This window comes from Hyla sarda, chromosome 10 (genome assembly GCF_029499605.1).
Source record: "Hyla sarda isolate aHylSar1 chromosome 10, aHylSar1.hap1, whole genome shotgun sequence".
Lineage (NCBI taxonomy): Eukaryota > Metazoa > Chordata > Amphibia > Anura > Hylidae > Hyla > Hyla sarda.
In genome coordinates this window covers 118,209,432-118,225,374 of record NC_079198.1, presented here as the reverse complement: position 1 = coordinate 118,225,374, position 15,943 = coordinate 118,209,432, and the positions used below count along the sequence as shown (strand labels likewise).

General features: G+C 42.9%; 1 protein-coding gene across 4 annotated transcripts in view; it reads left to right on the top strand.

Annotated features, from left to right (window-relative positions):
- KAZN (kazrin, periplakin interacting protein) overlaps positions 1–15,943 on the top strand; it is a 563,135-nt gene that overhangs the window by 226,632 nt on the left and 320,560 nt on the right. The window lies entirely within an intron of this gene.

The following is a 15,943-nucleotide window of genomic DNA, read 5'->3' as shown; positions in this document are numbered from 1 at the left end:
GAGAATCACAAGACCAAAGCATCATTCATCTGTATACAGTAAATGAATTTAAACCCTTAAAGGGATACTCCACTGGCCAGCGTTCGGAAGTATATGTTCCGAGTGCTGTTTTTGCGCTGCGGGGGCCGGCCACTCCCCTTGTGACATCACAGCCATGCCCCCTCAATGCAAGTCTATGGGAGGGGGTGTGACACGCCATCACGCCCCCTCCCATAGACTTGCATTGAGGGGGCGTAGCTTTGATTTCACGAGGGGGATGGCCAACCCCTGCAGCACAAAAACAGCATTTGGAAAATGTAGTTCCGAACGCTGGCCAATGGAGTATCCCTTTAACACTCATTATACCTCAGTGCATGCAACAAATGTAATAAATTACCAGTATCTTACATACAGTCATGGTCGTTAATGTTGGCACCCCTGACATTTTTTAAGAAAATGAAGTATTTCTCACAGAAAAGGATTGCAGTAACACATGTTTTGCTATACACATGTTTATTCCCTTTGTGTGTATTGGATCTAAACCAAAAAAGGGAAGAAAACAAGCAAATTAGACATAATGTCACCAAACTCCAAAAATGGTCTGGACAAAATTATTGGCACCCTTTCAAAATTGTGGAAAAATAAGATTGTTTCAAGCATGTGATGCTCCTTTATACTCACCTGGGGCAAGTAACAGGTGTGGGCACTATAAAAATCACACCTGGAAGCAGTTAAAAAGGAGAGAAGTTCACTTAGTATTTGCATTGTGTGTCTGTGTGTGCCACACTAAGCATGGACAACAGAAAGAGGAGAAGAGAACTGTCTGAGGACTTGAGAACCAAAATTGTGGGGAAAAAAAAACAATCTCAAGGTTACAAGTCCATCTCCAGAGATCTAGATTTATCTTTGTCCACAGTACGCAACATTATCAAGAAGTTTGCAACCTATGGCACTGTAGATAATCTCCCTGGGCGTAGAAAGAAGAGAAAAATTGATGAAAGGTGTCAACGCAGGATAGTCTGGTTGGTGGATAAGCAGCCTCAAACAAGTTCCAAAGATATTCAAGCTGTCCTGCAGGCTCAGGGAGCATCAGTGTCAGTGCGAACTATCCGTCAACATTTAAATGAAATTAAACGTTATGGCAGGAGACCCAGGAGCAACCCACTGCTGAAACAGAGACATAAAAAAGTAAGACTACACTGTGCCAAAATGAACTTGAGTAAGCCAAAATCCTTCTGGGAAAATGTCTTGTGGACAGATGAGACCAAGATAGAGCTTTTTGGTAAAGCACATCATTCTACTGTTTACCGAAAACGGAATGAGGCCTACAAAGATAAGAACACAGTACCTACAGTGAAATATGGTGGAGGGTCAATTATGTTTTGGGGTTGTTTTGCTGCCTCTGGCACTGGGGGCCTTGAATGTGTACAAGGCATCAAGAAATCTGAGGATTGCCAATGTATTTTGGGTCGCACTGTACAGCCCAGTGTCAGAAAGCTGTGTTTGCGTCTGAGATCTTGGGTTTTCCAGCAGGACAATGACCCCAAACATACTTCAAAAAGCCCCCAGAAATGGATGGCAACAATGCGCTGGAGAGTTCTGAAGGGGCAGCAATGAGTCCAGATCTAATTCCCATTGAACACCTGTGGAGAGATCTTCAAATTGCTGTTGGGAAAAGGCGCCTTCCAATAAGAGAGACCTGGAGCAGTTTGTAAAGAAAGAGTGGTCCAACATTCCGGCTGAGAGGTGTAAGAAGCTTATTGATGGTTATAGGAAGCAATTTATTTTAGTTATTTTTTCCGAAGGGTGTGCAACCAGATATTAAGTTTAGGATGCCAATAATTTAGTCCAGCCCATTTTTGGAGTTTGGGAACATTATGTCCAATTTGCTTTTTTTCCTCCCTTTTTTGGTTTAGTTCCAATACAGACAAAGGGAATAAACATGTGTATAGCAAAACATGTGTTACTGCAATCCTTTTCTGTGAGAAATACTTAATTTTCTAGAAAAATTTCAGGGGTGCCAACATTTACGGCCATGACTGTACATAAGCTGAAAAGGAGCTGGACCATTGACACCGGGCACTTCACTATCTTGACCCAATTTCGACGCTATTCTTGTTCCTGTATTACCAATTTACGGCTGTTCTTTACTCTGTCAGCTACTGTGGTATTACCTAATAAATTGGCATCTCCATAAAGACTAAAGAAGGGGAAAAAAATCAGGCTTTGCAGTTTGTAGTTTTGTCCTTTAAAGGAGTACTCCATCCCTAATACATCTTATCCCCTATCCAAAGGATGTCATTTCGCACCCACCTTTGTGGAGGCTCCGAGTGTGAAGCCTGATGACCACGGGGCCGGAGTATCGTGACGGAGCCTCCAGTGCTGCGGAGAGTTCACAAAGGTGGGTGAGGAATGACAGATTGCAGGGGTCCCTAGCAGCGGGACCCCCGCGATCATACATCTTATCCCCTATCCTTTGGATGTATTAAGGCCTGAGTACCCCTTTAACCAAGTTCTAAGAAACAAACACATTTTTATCATTCTTCCCTTCCACTATGTCTGTGATCTTCCCTTGAGGACAAACTTCTGCTAACAGACACTGTAATAATGCCTCTGTCATTTCTTGACACTTCCAATTATGAGTGCTGAGAAATAGGGAGCAGTGGTTTTGGATAGATGGCCGACTCGGGTGAATCTGATACGTCCCCGTCTGCCTATTACAGACACATTTCTATGACTCCAGTTACTACGGCGAGATTCACAGAGGAAGATAATCAGCTTCTAAATGAGAGCTACAATCCGAAAGGATTTCTCACAGCCGCCACCTTTGCTCCCACATTAGTTTATGGATATTGTTCTTTTTTTTGAAATATTGGCCCATTATAACTTTTGTTTTAGGATTCAATTATCCCTGAACCAAAGACACAGGATAGAGAAAATGGCACAACAGAGCAGACATAAAGTTTGCTGGGATTTTTCTTTTTTTACTTGGAAAAAAAAATACACAAAAAACTGCTCCTTCTTTCTCATCCATGATGCAGATTTTGTGGTGTATAAACGTGTGTATTAGTATAGACGTTTTTATGGCGTTTCTTTTTTAGCTAACATCTGCTGGTAATGATGGATATTGGCGACCACACCGATGTCTGTCATTCAAATAGTTAAATGCCGTGATCAATAGTGATCCCACCATTTAAACATTGAATGCTAGTTATCCCCGGTGTCTAGTGGTCTCACCAACATCACTGGGTGCCGATGGGTTGTTGTGGAAGCCAAGAGCCTTACCTACATAGTAAAAAAAGTAACTTATAGTTTGTAAGGTTAAAACAAGAGTCCATCGAGTTCTACCTAAAACCCTACTGTGTTGATCCAGAGGAAGGCAAACTCCTAACCCCCAAATGAGGCTGATGCCAATTGCCCCATGACGGACGAAAAATTCCTTCTCGACCCCAATGTGGCGATCAGAATAAATCCCCGGATAAACGTTCTATCCCCTTAAATCTAGTATCCATAACTTGAAATATTATATTTTTCCAGAAAAACATCCAGACCCCCCTTGAACTTGTTTATTGAATCAGACATCACAACATCATGTGGCAGAGAGTTCCATAGTCTCACTTCTCTTACAGTAAAGAATCTCTGTGTGTGATGATGGTGACCTGTCCCTCAGTCAGTCCCTCAGGCAGCCCTTAGCAATCGAGTGCAGATAACTGGTTCTGCATAATGACATGGTAGAAATGTTCCTGCCATGTTTAACACAAGCGGAGGGAGCTGCTGTTAATACTGCAATAAAAGTAAGCCCGACCCAGCCCAGGAGGCAAGAAAGGCTCCAGAGTTGAGGTGATCGAGTTGAGAAGTCATAAGATGAGGGCAGTGTGGACTTCCAGATGTTGGAAAACTACAACTTCACAGCAATTTAGTAACGTATCTTATTTAAAGGGGTTCTCCGATGCTTACACATCTCATCCCCTAGCCAAAGGATAGGGGATAAGATGCCTGATCGCGGGAGTCCCGCCGCTGGGGACCCCCGGGATCTTGCACACGGCACCCCGTTTGTAATCATTCTCCGGAGCGTGTTCGCTCTGGGTCTGATTACCGACGACCACAAGGCCTGCGGCGTATGACGTCACGCTCCGCCCCTCAATGCAAGCCTACAGGAGGGAGCGTGAGAGCTCTCATGCCCCCTCCCGTAGGCTTGCATTGAAGGGCGGAGCGTGACGTCATACGCCGCAGGCCTTGTGGTCGTTGGTAATCAGACCCAGAGCGAACACGCTCCAGGGACTGATTACAAACGGGGTGCCGCGTGCAAGATCCCGGGGGTCCCCAGCGGATAGGGGATAGGGGATAGATGTGTAAGCACCGGAGAACCCGTTTAACATACATGCATTTTGGTCCATAATAGTTGAAAAAAATTGCACAAAATTTTGTACAATTATTGACAAAAATAAAACACATCATAACATTTTATGATGTGGGAACTTACCCCCAAGAGTGTATTTTTCTGCACAGAAAACATCTGTTTTATGGCTCAAAAAGGTCCAATTTTTTTCCCCACTGAACTGAATTCATTTCAGTAGGAAAAAGAAAAACGTCTGACAGTTCACATGTAGTTTAATTTTACAGCCGTAATTACACCGGCTGTAAAAATAAGTGCACGGTACTTGTGTGGAGCCATTTTACATCCGAAAAACATCAGTTTATAACAAACCATTGCACGTAAACATTTCAAAGCACTTGAAAGTTGCAAGCAAAGCCTTCATTTACATAAAAAAAGCTTCAATAAACAAAAAAGGTCCAATAAACAGTAACATACATAAAAACACACCATAAAGCTACAAAAAAAAACACTTTAAAGGGGTACTCCAGTGGAAAACATTTTTTTTTTAAATCAACTGGTGCCAGAAAGTTAAACAGATTTGTAAATTACTTCTATTTCAAAATCTAAATCCTTCCAATACTTATCAGCTGCTGAATACTACAGAGGAAGCTCTTTTCTTTTTGAATTTCCTTTCTGTTTGGACACAGTGCTCTCTGCTGACACCCCTGTCCGTGTCAGGAATTGTCCAGAGCAGGAGAGGTTTGCTCCTACTCTGAACAGTTCCTGAAATGGACAGAGGTGTCAGCAGAGAGCAGTGTGGTCAGACAGAAAGGAAATTCAAAAAGAAAAGAACGTCCTCTGGAGCATACAGCAGCTGATAAGTACTGGAAGGATTAAGATTTTTAAATAGAAGTAATTTACAAATCTGTTTAACTTTCTGGCATCAGTTGATTTAAAAAAAATGTTTTCCACTGGAGTACCCCTTTAAAAGGGGTACTCCAGTGGAAAACAATATTTTTCATATGAACTGGCTTCAGAAAGTTAAACAGGTTTGTAAATTACTTCTATTAAAAAAATTCTTATTCCTTCCAGTACTTATCAGCTGCTGTATGCTCCAGAGGAAGTTGTGTAGTTCATTCCAGTTGGAGCACAGTGTTCCCTGCTGAAACCTCTGTCCATGTTGGGAACTGTCCAGAGCAGGAGCAAATCCCAATAGCAAACCAATCCTGCTGGGTGCGGGGTGCTACGAGGTGATAGTGGGGGTCCCAGCTGAGGGACCCCTGCGATCAGACATATTATCCCCTATGCTTTGTATAGTGGATAAGATTTCTAGCAGCAAAGTACCCCTTTAAACCCTCACATCTCAGAAACAGAAGGGTGTATCAAAGAAAGTGTAAAAATTGTGTGATCAGGACACCCTTAGCTATAATTAGGGGTTGGCCAAAGGTCTTATTGAGGCTAAGTTTCAACTTGTTTTTTTTGTCCTGCGTTTTTTGGGTTTAAAAAAACGCCAGTGCAATGTCCTGCGTCTGGCGTTTTTTCATTTGTGTGGAAATTGCACCTTGGCAGTTTTTTTGGTACCCAAAATTTGTTGGGTACCAAAAAAAAAAAAAAAAAAAAAAAAAAGGATGCAGTAGTGAGGGAAAAAAATGTATTTAACAAAATGTATATATTTTATGACAAAATTTTAATTAATTGTTAATAAAGTGTGTGTTTCACTTTTTTCTCAATTTTTTATTTTTTTTAGGTAGTACTACTACTCCCAGCATGGAACACACTGTTCCATGATGGGAGTAGTAGTACCTGTACTAATAGACATATCGCCCTGAGTGTCAGTCGTGACACCCGATGCGATCGTCCATAATATAGCAGAGATGCGGAGCAGCTCTATACAGCGCTCGTATCTCTGCTCTGTACTCCGGCCAGTGATGTGAATAGAACATCACTCATTCATATTTTCCGCCCAGAGTGGTGATTGGGCGGATGGTTGCAGCCAATCACCGTTCTCAGAGGGAAATATGAATGAGTGAGGTCCGGCCGGAGTATAGTGCAGAGATGCGAGCGCTGTATAGAGCCGCTTCACATCTCTGCTATAAACAGGACGATCACAGTGGATGTCAGTAGTGATACCCGCTGTGATCTTTCCTTAACTGCAGGTACTACAACACCCAACATGGACCACACTCTGCTCCATGCTGGGAGCTGTAGTACCTGCATTAATAGACAGATTGCAGCGAGTGTAACTTCTGACACCCGCTGCGATCTGTCTATTAATGCAGGTACTACAGCTCATAGCATGGAGCAGAGTGTGCTCCATGTTGGGAGTAGTAGTACCTGCAGTTAAGGAAAGATCACAGCGGATGTCACTTCTGACAACTGCTGTGATCCTCCTGTATAATGTATAGAAGTGGCGGCCGCTCTTCTATTGTCCCCTGCACTGCCGTATAAATACACCTATTCATATTTCCCACAAAGAGTTGTGATTGGCTGGAACCATCTGGCCAATCACAGCTCTCTGCGGGAAATATGAATATTTGTATATATACGGCAGTACAGGAGACCACAGAAGAGCAGCCGATGCATCTATACATTCTACAGAAGGATCGCAACGGGCGATCTGTCAATTAGTACAGGTACGCCTACTCCCATCATGGACCAGTGTGTTCCATGCTGGGAGTAGTAGTACTACCTAAAACAAATTGTAAAAAATAAAGAAAAAAAGTGAAAAACCGCCTACAAAAATGCCAAAGTTAAAACCCCCATATCGTCTTTCTTGGCGTTTTTTCACTTCCATAGACTTCTATGGGAGAAAAACGGCACGATTTTGACAAAAAAAATTGCTAGTGGCTCAATATGCTGCGATTTTGGAAAACCACCAAGGAGCTGAAAAACGCCAAAAAAGAGTGAAAAAACGCTCCAAAGGATTAAAAAAAACGCCAAAGTGAAAAACGCCAAGTGGAATAAGATTTTAGCGATTTCTCATTAATTTCCAGCTAACATCTGGCTGCAGCGTATTTTGGCCAAAAACGCCATGCGGCAGAGTTTTTCTTGGCGTTTAAAAAAAAAAAAAAAAAAAAAAAGTAGAAACTTAGCCTTAATCACGCTATTGAATCTAAATTCTCGTGTATACCTGGGCATTATGTGTAGCCCACTTATCAATGTTTATTTATATTGTGTTCTGTTCTGTGGACTGGTTTTGCATCAATACATGTTTTAACACACGCTAATAAAAGTTATGTTTTAGTACGACCTCCCGTTAAACTTTCTGGCACCAGTTCATTGGGGAAAAAAAAGTTGTTGTTAGGCTTAGTCACAATCATCTATGTCCATTCCTAATGAGTTTGTTCTGTAATAATATGCTCCAACAAACAAGCCCTTACACAGCTACATTGATACGAAAAGACTCTAAAGATGTAAAATAAAAAAATTGCTGAGAACAGGAGGCGAAAATAAGCATGGTCCTTAAGGGGTTAACAGTCAATAAAATTCTACATACAATGTTAAACCCTCCAAATAAGCGTCCAGCACCACAGGAGGCCGTCTCTCTATATACAAATCAATGAGCCTGCTCGGCTATGGTCACCCTCTTTATTCATCCTGTTTGTAGTCTCGTACTTCTTTATCCGGTTATCCTCCTCTGCAAACCCCAGATCTGTTTCCTTTATATTGACAAATGGAGCCGCGCTCCTCATGGATTTTAATTGTGCTGAGAGGTTGATTTCCATATTAAGACAAGTCCCGGGGGTGAAGCTTCTGTAGTTAAGTTAATATTATCCGTCCCTCCTGAGACACTAAATCTGCAACCTGATTCTAAATTATTGAAACAGAAGTCTAAGCCTTTCTCTAAGCCAAACCACATCCTCTGCCTGATAATCTATATTGATGTATAGAGTCCAACATGGTCCACGAATATACATTAACAGCTTCCCACGTCTAGAAGCGGAGCAGGATACAGCATTGTGTTTGCAGTAATGTTTCCTGATTGATCTTGAAGTCGGCCTCTTGTCTCCATAAGACTCAGTGGGTATAACAACACTTAGAGTCCCTTAAATCCCATATATATAGAGTAGGTAATTCTAAGAGGAACTGTCGTCAGTTTAAAAACTTAAAAAAAAAAAGTTTTTATACATCATTTTGTACCAAGTGGTTCCCTATTCCAATGCTGGATTTATTTTGTTGCTTCACCTGATCCCCTTGTCCATTCCCAAGATATAGGAATTTTACTACTTGGCTGACTATTTGTACTTTTCTTGAATAGTCAAATGGGTGTTAACTTAAAGGGGTTCTCCACCAGAAGGTGATTTTAGTACGTACCTGGCAGACAGTAATGGACATGCTTAGGAAGGATCTGCGCTTGTCTTGGGGCTGAATGTCTATGTTGTGAGATCACCATAACATTGTGGCTAGCTTTTTGTGACCTGGTATTTCCTGTTTGAGTTTTCTTTTTTCGCCCACCCCACCCATTGAAACATAAATGAGCTGCATCCATTCAAAAGACCTGTGTTTTTCAATCAGGGTGCCTACAGCTGTTGCATTAGTTGCAGATTGATCTCTCTCCCACCAAGTGCAGATTGATCTCTCTCTCTCACCAAGTGATCGCTCCACCCAGGCTCCCTGTCATCAGCTGACTAGTGAGTCAGGTCTTGGCCGCATTGCAACCTGGGAAAAATCTGAGACCACAGTCATTTTGTATGCTGGTAACAATAAATATTGGGGTAAAAAAATCACAGAAGAATTGGGAGAAAACCGTCACACACAGGTACAGACACTATATTATGAACTACACTAACTTTACAGCCCCTGTAGCATAGTCAAATAAAAAAAAATCCTGGAATACCCCTTTAATATAATAAAGGGGTGTGAATGTTCAACTCTAAGGGGTGCGACCCTGAATATCTCCCCCTCAGCCTCATATTCACCCCCTTAGCCCTATATTTTCAACCCCTCACCATCATATTCAAACTCCTCAGCCTCGTATTTACCCCCTTCAGCCTCACATTCATATTTGCACTCACTCAGACACATATTGTCACTTCTTCAGCCTCATATATACTAGGGATCGACCAATATCAATTTTTTAGGGCCGATACCGATAATCTGATGAGGTTAAGGCCGATAGCCGATAATTTATACCGATATTCCGGTATAAATTATCAGCTATTTCTCTTCCCCCCCCCCCTGAAGCTGCTGCAGATCATTGATTTAACCCCTTAAGGACGCAGGACGTAAATGTACGTCCTGGTGAGGTGGTACTTAACGCACCAGGACGTACATTTACGTCCTGTGCATAACCGCGGGCATCGGAGCGATGCCCGTGACATACGCGGCTGATCCCGGCTGCTGATCGCAGCCAGGGACCCGCCGGCAATGGCCGACGCCCGCAATCTTGCGGGCGTCCGCCATTAACCCCTCAGGTGCAGGGATCAATACAGATCCCGGCATCTGCGGCAGTGCTCGATTTGAATGAATGATCGGATCGCCCGCAGCGCTGCTGCGGGGATCTGATCATTCATAACGCCGCACGGAGGTCCCCTCTCCTTCCGGCTCCCGGCGTCTCCTGCTCTGGTCTGTGATCGAGCAGACCAGAGCAGAAGATCGCCGATAACACTGATCTGTTCTATGTCCTATACATAGAACAGATCAGTATTAGCAATCATGGTATTGCTAGTCCCTATGGGGACTATTCAAGTGTAAAAAAAAAAAAAAAAAAAATGTAAAAGTAAAAGTAAAAAAAAAGTGAAAAATCCCCTCCCCCAATAAAAAAGTAAAACGTCAGTTTTTTCCTATTTTACCCCCAAAAAGCGTAATTTTTTTTTTATAGACATATTTGGTATTGCCGCGTGCGTAAATGTCCGAACTATTAAAATAAAATGTTAATGATCCCGTACGGTGAACGGCGTGAACGGAAAAAAAAAAAAGTCCAAAATTCCTACTTTTTTAATACATTTTATTTGACAAAAAAATTATAAAAAATTAATTAAAAGTTTTTTATATGCAAATGTGGTATCAAAAAAAAGTAAAGATCATGGCGCAAAAAATGAGCCCCCATACCGCCGCTTATACGGAAAAATTAAAAAGTTAGAGGTCATCAAAATAAAGGTATTATAAACGTACTAATTTGGTTAAAAAGTTTGTGATTTTTTTTTAAGCGCAACAATAATATAAAAGTATGTAATAATGGGCATCATTTTAATCGTATTGACCCTCAGAATAAAGAACATACGTCATTTTTACCATAAATTGTACGGCGTGAAAACGAAACCTTCCAAAATTAGCAAAATTGCGTTTTTCGTTTTAATTTCCCCACAAAAATAGTGTTTTTTGGTTGCGCCATACATTTTATGATATAATGAGTGATCTCATTACAAAGGACAACTGGTCGTGAAAAAAACAAGCCCTCATACTAGTCTGTGGATGAAAATATAAAAGAGTTATAATTTTTAGAAGGCGAGGATGAAAAAATGAAAACGTAAAAATTTAATTGTCTGAGTCCTTAAGGCCAAAATGGGCTGAGTCCTTAAGGGGTTAAAGCGGGCGCTTCAAAATCAATGAACTGTAGCGGCTTTTGCGGTGCCGGAGACCGCCGCCGCCACCTGCTTCTCTCCCCCTGCCTGTATAAAGCCCCCCTGACTTATAATACCCCTTGTCCTGTGCACCTCACATATAATGCCCCCTGAGGGTGCAGAACAGGGGGCATTATATGTGAGGGGCACAGGACATGGGGCATTATATATGAGGGGCACATGTCAGGGGGCATTTTATGTGGGGGCACATTATGGGGGCATTGTATGTGAGGAACACAGGACATGGGGCATTTTATGTGGGGGTCACAGGACAGGTGGTATTATGTATGAGGGGCACATGACGGGAGGATTATATGTGGGGGCACATGACAGCCCACCCCTGTCATGTGCCCATATAATGCCCCCCTGACTTATAATACCCCCTGTCCTGTGCCCCTCACATATATTGCCCCCTGTCCAGTGCCCCTCACATATAATGCCCCATGTCCTACCCCCTCAGGGGGCATTATATGTGAGGGTACAGGACATAGGGTATTATAAGTCAGGGGGCATTATATGGGCACATAACAGGGGGAGCTGTCATGTGCTCCCACATATAATCCCCCCTGTCCTGTGTTCATCACATATAATACCCCCCTGATATGTGCCCCTCACTTATATTTGCCCCCCTCACTTATAATTTGCCCGTCCATCCATACAGCGCCCGAGCAGTGCTCACACGCTGCTACGTTCTTGTACTGTGAATGAGAGCTGCGGGCGCCGGCGTGATGATGTGATGTCATCATGCCAGCCTGCCGTGGATGGCGTCCCCGTGGCTCTCACTCACAGTACAAGAATGAAGCAGCGTGAGAAAGGTGAGTGAGTGAAGGAGCGGGACAGCTGACAGCTCCCGCTCCACCATGCTTTCAGGCAATTGCTCCGCACGGCAAAACAAGGCGTGCGCACGAATCGCGGGACTTCAGTCCCGGCCTGAAGTTCAGGGCCGGGACTGAAGTCCCGCGATTTGTGCGCACGCCGTGTTTCGCGCATTATCGGCATTATCGGCAGGTTAGAAGCCGATACCGCTAATGGGGGAAAACGTGAATATCGGACGATAATATCGGCCATGCCGATAATCGGTCGATCCCTATTATGGTGTGATCGGGGTTTACATTGGATGAATTTTTAGTAGGGCCACACTAGGCCTTATGGTCTATCAAACTCCATTCATGAGGAGAGTCGAGGCACGGGGCTGGAGATTGCGGGGGTCATGCGGATAGGGGATACATTTTTAGATACTGGATGACCTCTTTAACGCTCATTTGGCCAACAGCTTTCTCTCCCGATTCTGAATGTATTTAGAATAGAGAAAGTAGAGTAATCGTCTGAAATCCAACATACCCGACTCTTCACTCCCCTGCCATCTGCCATCATGGCAAAGCTTGGAGGCCACCATATACCGGCTTGGCCAACTTCAATCTCATGGGAAGTTGACATCATGATGGTGTCCTGTCAGACAGGGGTGAAAATGAGGTGCGTATCTGTTTATCGAGAGACATGGGTCCCGTTACTTTCAATGGCCCGGACGTAGTCAGCTAGTCTTCCAAGCACATATGAGACAAGACTAGTATATGTTCAAAAAAATGACCCAATAGTAGTCACTAGTCACGGACAATGTTTGGACAATGGAAAGTAATGGGGCCCCCGTCTCTCCATGTACGGTACAAATACTTCAGTTTTGTCACATGTGTGAACAAGCTCTAACGTGTATGTTCATTTCATTTTTTTTTGTCATTAAAGGGGTACTCCGCTGCTCAGCGTTTGGAACAAACTGTTCCGAACGCTAGAGCCGGGAGCTTGTGACGTCACAGCCCCGTCCCTTCATGATGTCACGCCACGCCCCCTCAATGCAAGTCTATGGGAGGGGGCGTGACGGATGTCACGCCCCCTCCCATAGACTTGCATTGAGGGGACGGGGCGCGATGTCATGAGAGGGCGGGACTATGACGTCACGAGCTCCCGGCTCCAGCGTACGGAACAGTTTGTTCCAAATGCTGAGTACCCCTTTAAGTAAGGCTATTGGCGCCATTTGTAGCATCTAGAACATAATACTTTTATACAGCCAGCTACACCTATAAATAAACCCTTGTTGAGAGGACGTCTTCATTTTTATGGCTTACGATATTATAAAACGGTTGCGTCGCCTCTCATTTAGTCATTAGATACACATGGCTTGTAAAAAAACATTTTTTTAAATTGCGTAATTACTTTTGTATATATTATTTTATTCGCGTTGAATTTTTAATCAAAAAATGAACAATAAGAGATCACTGGTGAATTATCTCATATTGATGAAGAGAGAGAAATAGCGAGTCTTTGGCAGGGTGCGTTGCCGCGGGCGATTGTAACACATCTCCTCTGTAATAAACAGTGACTGCGTCTGGTTAATTAACTTTTTATCCTTAAGGCAAAGTATTTATGTATCATCGCAACGCTAATATATTCCCAACCTACCCAGATATCGCAATTAAAGGTCTCCCGCCTCCGTCTCTCTTAGGGTTACCGGAATAAAAATATATACGTATGCTAATGCAACAGTAAAATTAACCTGTGTTCCTTCTTAAGTTTCTCATATCTCCTGTGGGCGTTTTAAAAATTTAGGAGCAAAATGTCATTGTCACCGTATGAAAAATTAAAAATTAAAAGGGAATCTATAAATATGGCATTTTTATTTACCGTGAAAAATCGTGTTCAGTGTGGAGAAGGCATTGCCCTTTTTTAATAATTAAAGTGGGAATAAAACTAAAAAATTTGCGATGGGTTTCTAGAGATCTACTGAACTACAGATGTGGACAAAATTGTTGGGTTACCTTCCGCAGAAGAAGAGGTTTGCCATGGGGATTTTCTCCTGCTCTGGACAGTTCCTGACACGGACAGAGGTGGCAGCAGAGAGCACTGTGGTCAGACTGGAAAGAACTACACAACTTCCTCTGGAGCATACAGCAGCTGATAATTACTGGAAGGATGAAGATTATTAAAGGGGTATTCCGGGCAAAAACATGTTATCCCCTATCGAAAGGATAGGGGATAAGATGTCTGATCGCAGGGGGGTGGGGGGGGCGCTGCTGGGACCCCTCACGATCTCCCTGCAGCAGCCTGCATTCTATGCGTAGCTGCGTCTGAAGTTTCGGAAACCTCCGGGCTTCCGAGACGGGGACGTGACGTGACGCCACACCCCCTCCATTACACGCCCCCCGTTACACGCCCCCTCCCATAGAAATTAATGGAGGAGGAGTGGCGTGACGTCACGTCCCCGTCTTGGAAGCCCGGAGGTTTCCGAAACTTCAGACGCAGCTATGCATAGAATGCATGCTGCTGCAGGGAGATCGCGAGGGGTCCCAGAGGCGGCCCCCCCCCCCCCGCAATCAGACATCTTATCCCCTATCCTTTCGATAGGAGATAAGATGTTTTTGCCCGGAATACCCCTTTAAATAGAAGTAATTTACAAATCTATATAACTTTCTGGAACCCTCCAGTGAAACATTAGTATTTCACTGGAGTATCCCTTTATTGTAGCAAAAACACGTCACACCAATTCAATTATTTAGGGTCCATTTCCCCCCACATCTTTTTATATCTTGGCATCCCTTTAATGAATTTTTCAGCTTAGAAAAAATCCTATTTACTCACTTTTTTCACTAGACTGTACGAGGCCTGAAAATCGGATCCCTTGTCAGAAAGCCTCCCCCTCAAAATAAGAATCTTTGTGCTAATAAACAATTTTCATAATAATGTCTAATACTCGATATTTTTGATCTTACTACTAGAGATGAGTGAACTTCCAGTAATTCGATTCGTCACAAACTTCTCGACTCGGCAGTTGCTGACTTTATCCTGCATAAATTAGTTCAGCTTTCAGGTGCTCCGATGGGCTGGAGACTCTCTCCTAGGACTGTATCCACCTTTTCCAGCCCACTGGAGCACCTGAAAGCTGAACTAATTTATGCAGGATAAAGTCAGCAACCGCCGAGCCGAGAAGTTTGTGTCGAATAGAATTACTGTAAGTCCGCTCATCTCTACTTACTACAAGAAAGATTTGATATTCATTTTGGGATGTGCATAAGAAGTTCATATGTTCTATGGTTGATTTCAATGGAATAGGTCAGAGGCATGTCCTCTATAAATGGGCAGGGAATTAAGGAAATAAATGCTTGGCATTCCATGTGTGCCACTTTATTGTCTTCTTCAGAATCTCCTTGATGTACCTATTTGGTTTAGTGTAGTGTAGTAAGTTTTACCTGCAATGTAATGATTGAATTGTTGACATCCTATTTACTTCCACCCCAATCCTACCTGATACATTACATTGGGAGCCATCACCTGGCACAATAATCTGGGATCCTGGATGCCCCCATGGGATTTCCATTAAAGGGGTACTCCGGGGAACTAAACCCATAGTCCATGCTTTCCCTCTCACCAACCTATTTAAAGGGGTACTCCGGTGGAAAACTTTTATTTATTTATTTATTTATTTATTTAAATCAACTGGTGCCAGAAAGTTAAACAGATTTGTAAATTACTTCTATTAAAAAATCTTAATCGTTCCAGTACTTATTAGCTGCTGAATACTACAGAGGAAATTATTTTCTTTTTGGAACACAGAGCTCTCTGCTGACATCACGAGCACAGTGCTCTTTGCTGACATCTCTGTCCATTTTAGGAACTGTCCAGAGCAGCATATGTTTGCTATGGGGATTGTTTTCCTACTCTGGACAGTTCTTAAAATGGACAGAGATGTCAGCAGAGAGCACTGTGTTGTATTCAGCAGCTAATACGTACTGGAAGGATTAACATTTTTTAATAGAAGTCATTCACAAATCTGTTTAACTTTCTGGCACCAGTTGATTTTAAAAAATCCCCTTAAAGTACCTCTTTAATTGACTAAATATTATTAATTAGCTATACAGAGCAGTTTCCCTTCTTTAGTTGTCACTTACATGCAGGGAGTAAGGGAATTACATTATCCAGCCATCCACTCTGTCTTTGTCCAAATCTCTCTCTGAAAACAGCACCCACCCTCCTGAGATGAATCCAAAGTTCCCAATAAGGGTTATAACTCAAACAACTATTCCCATTCAGGTAT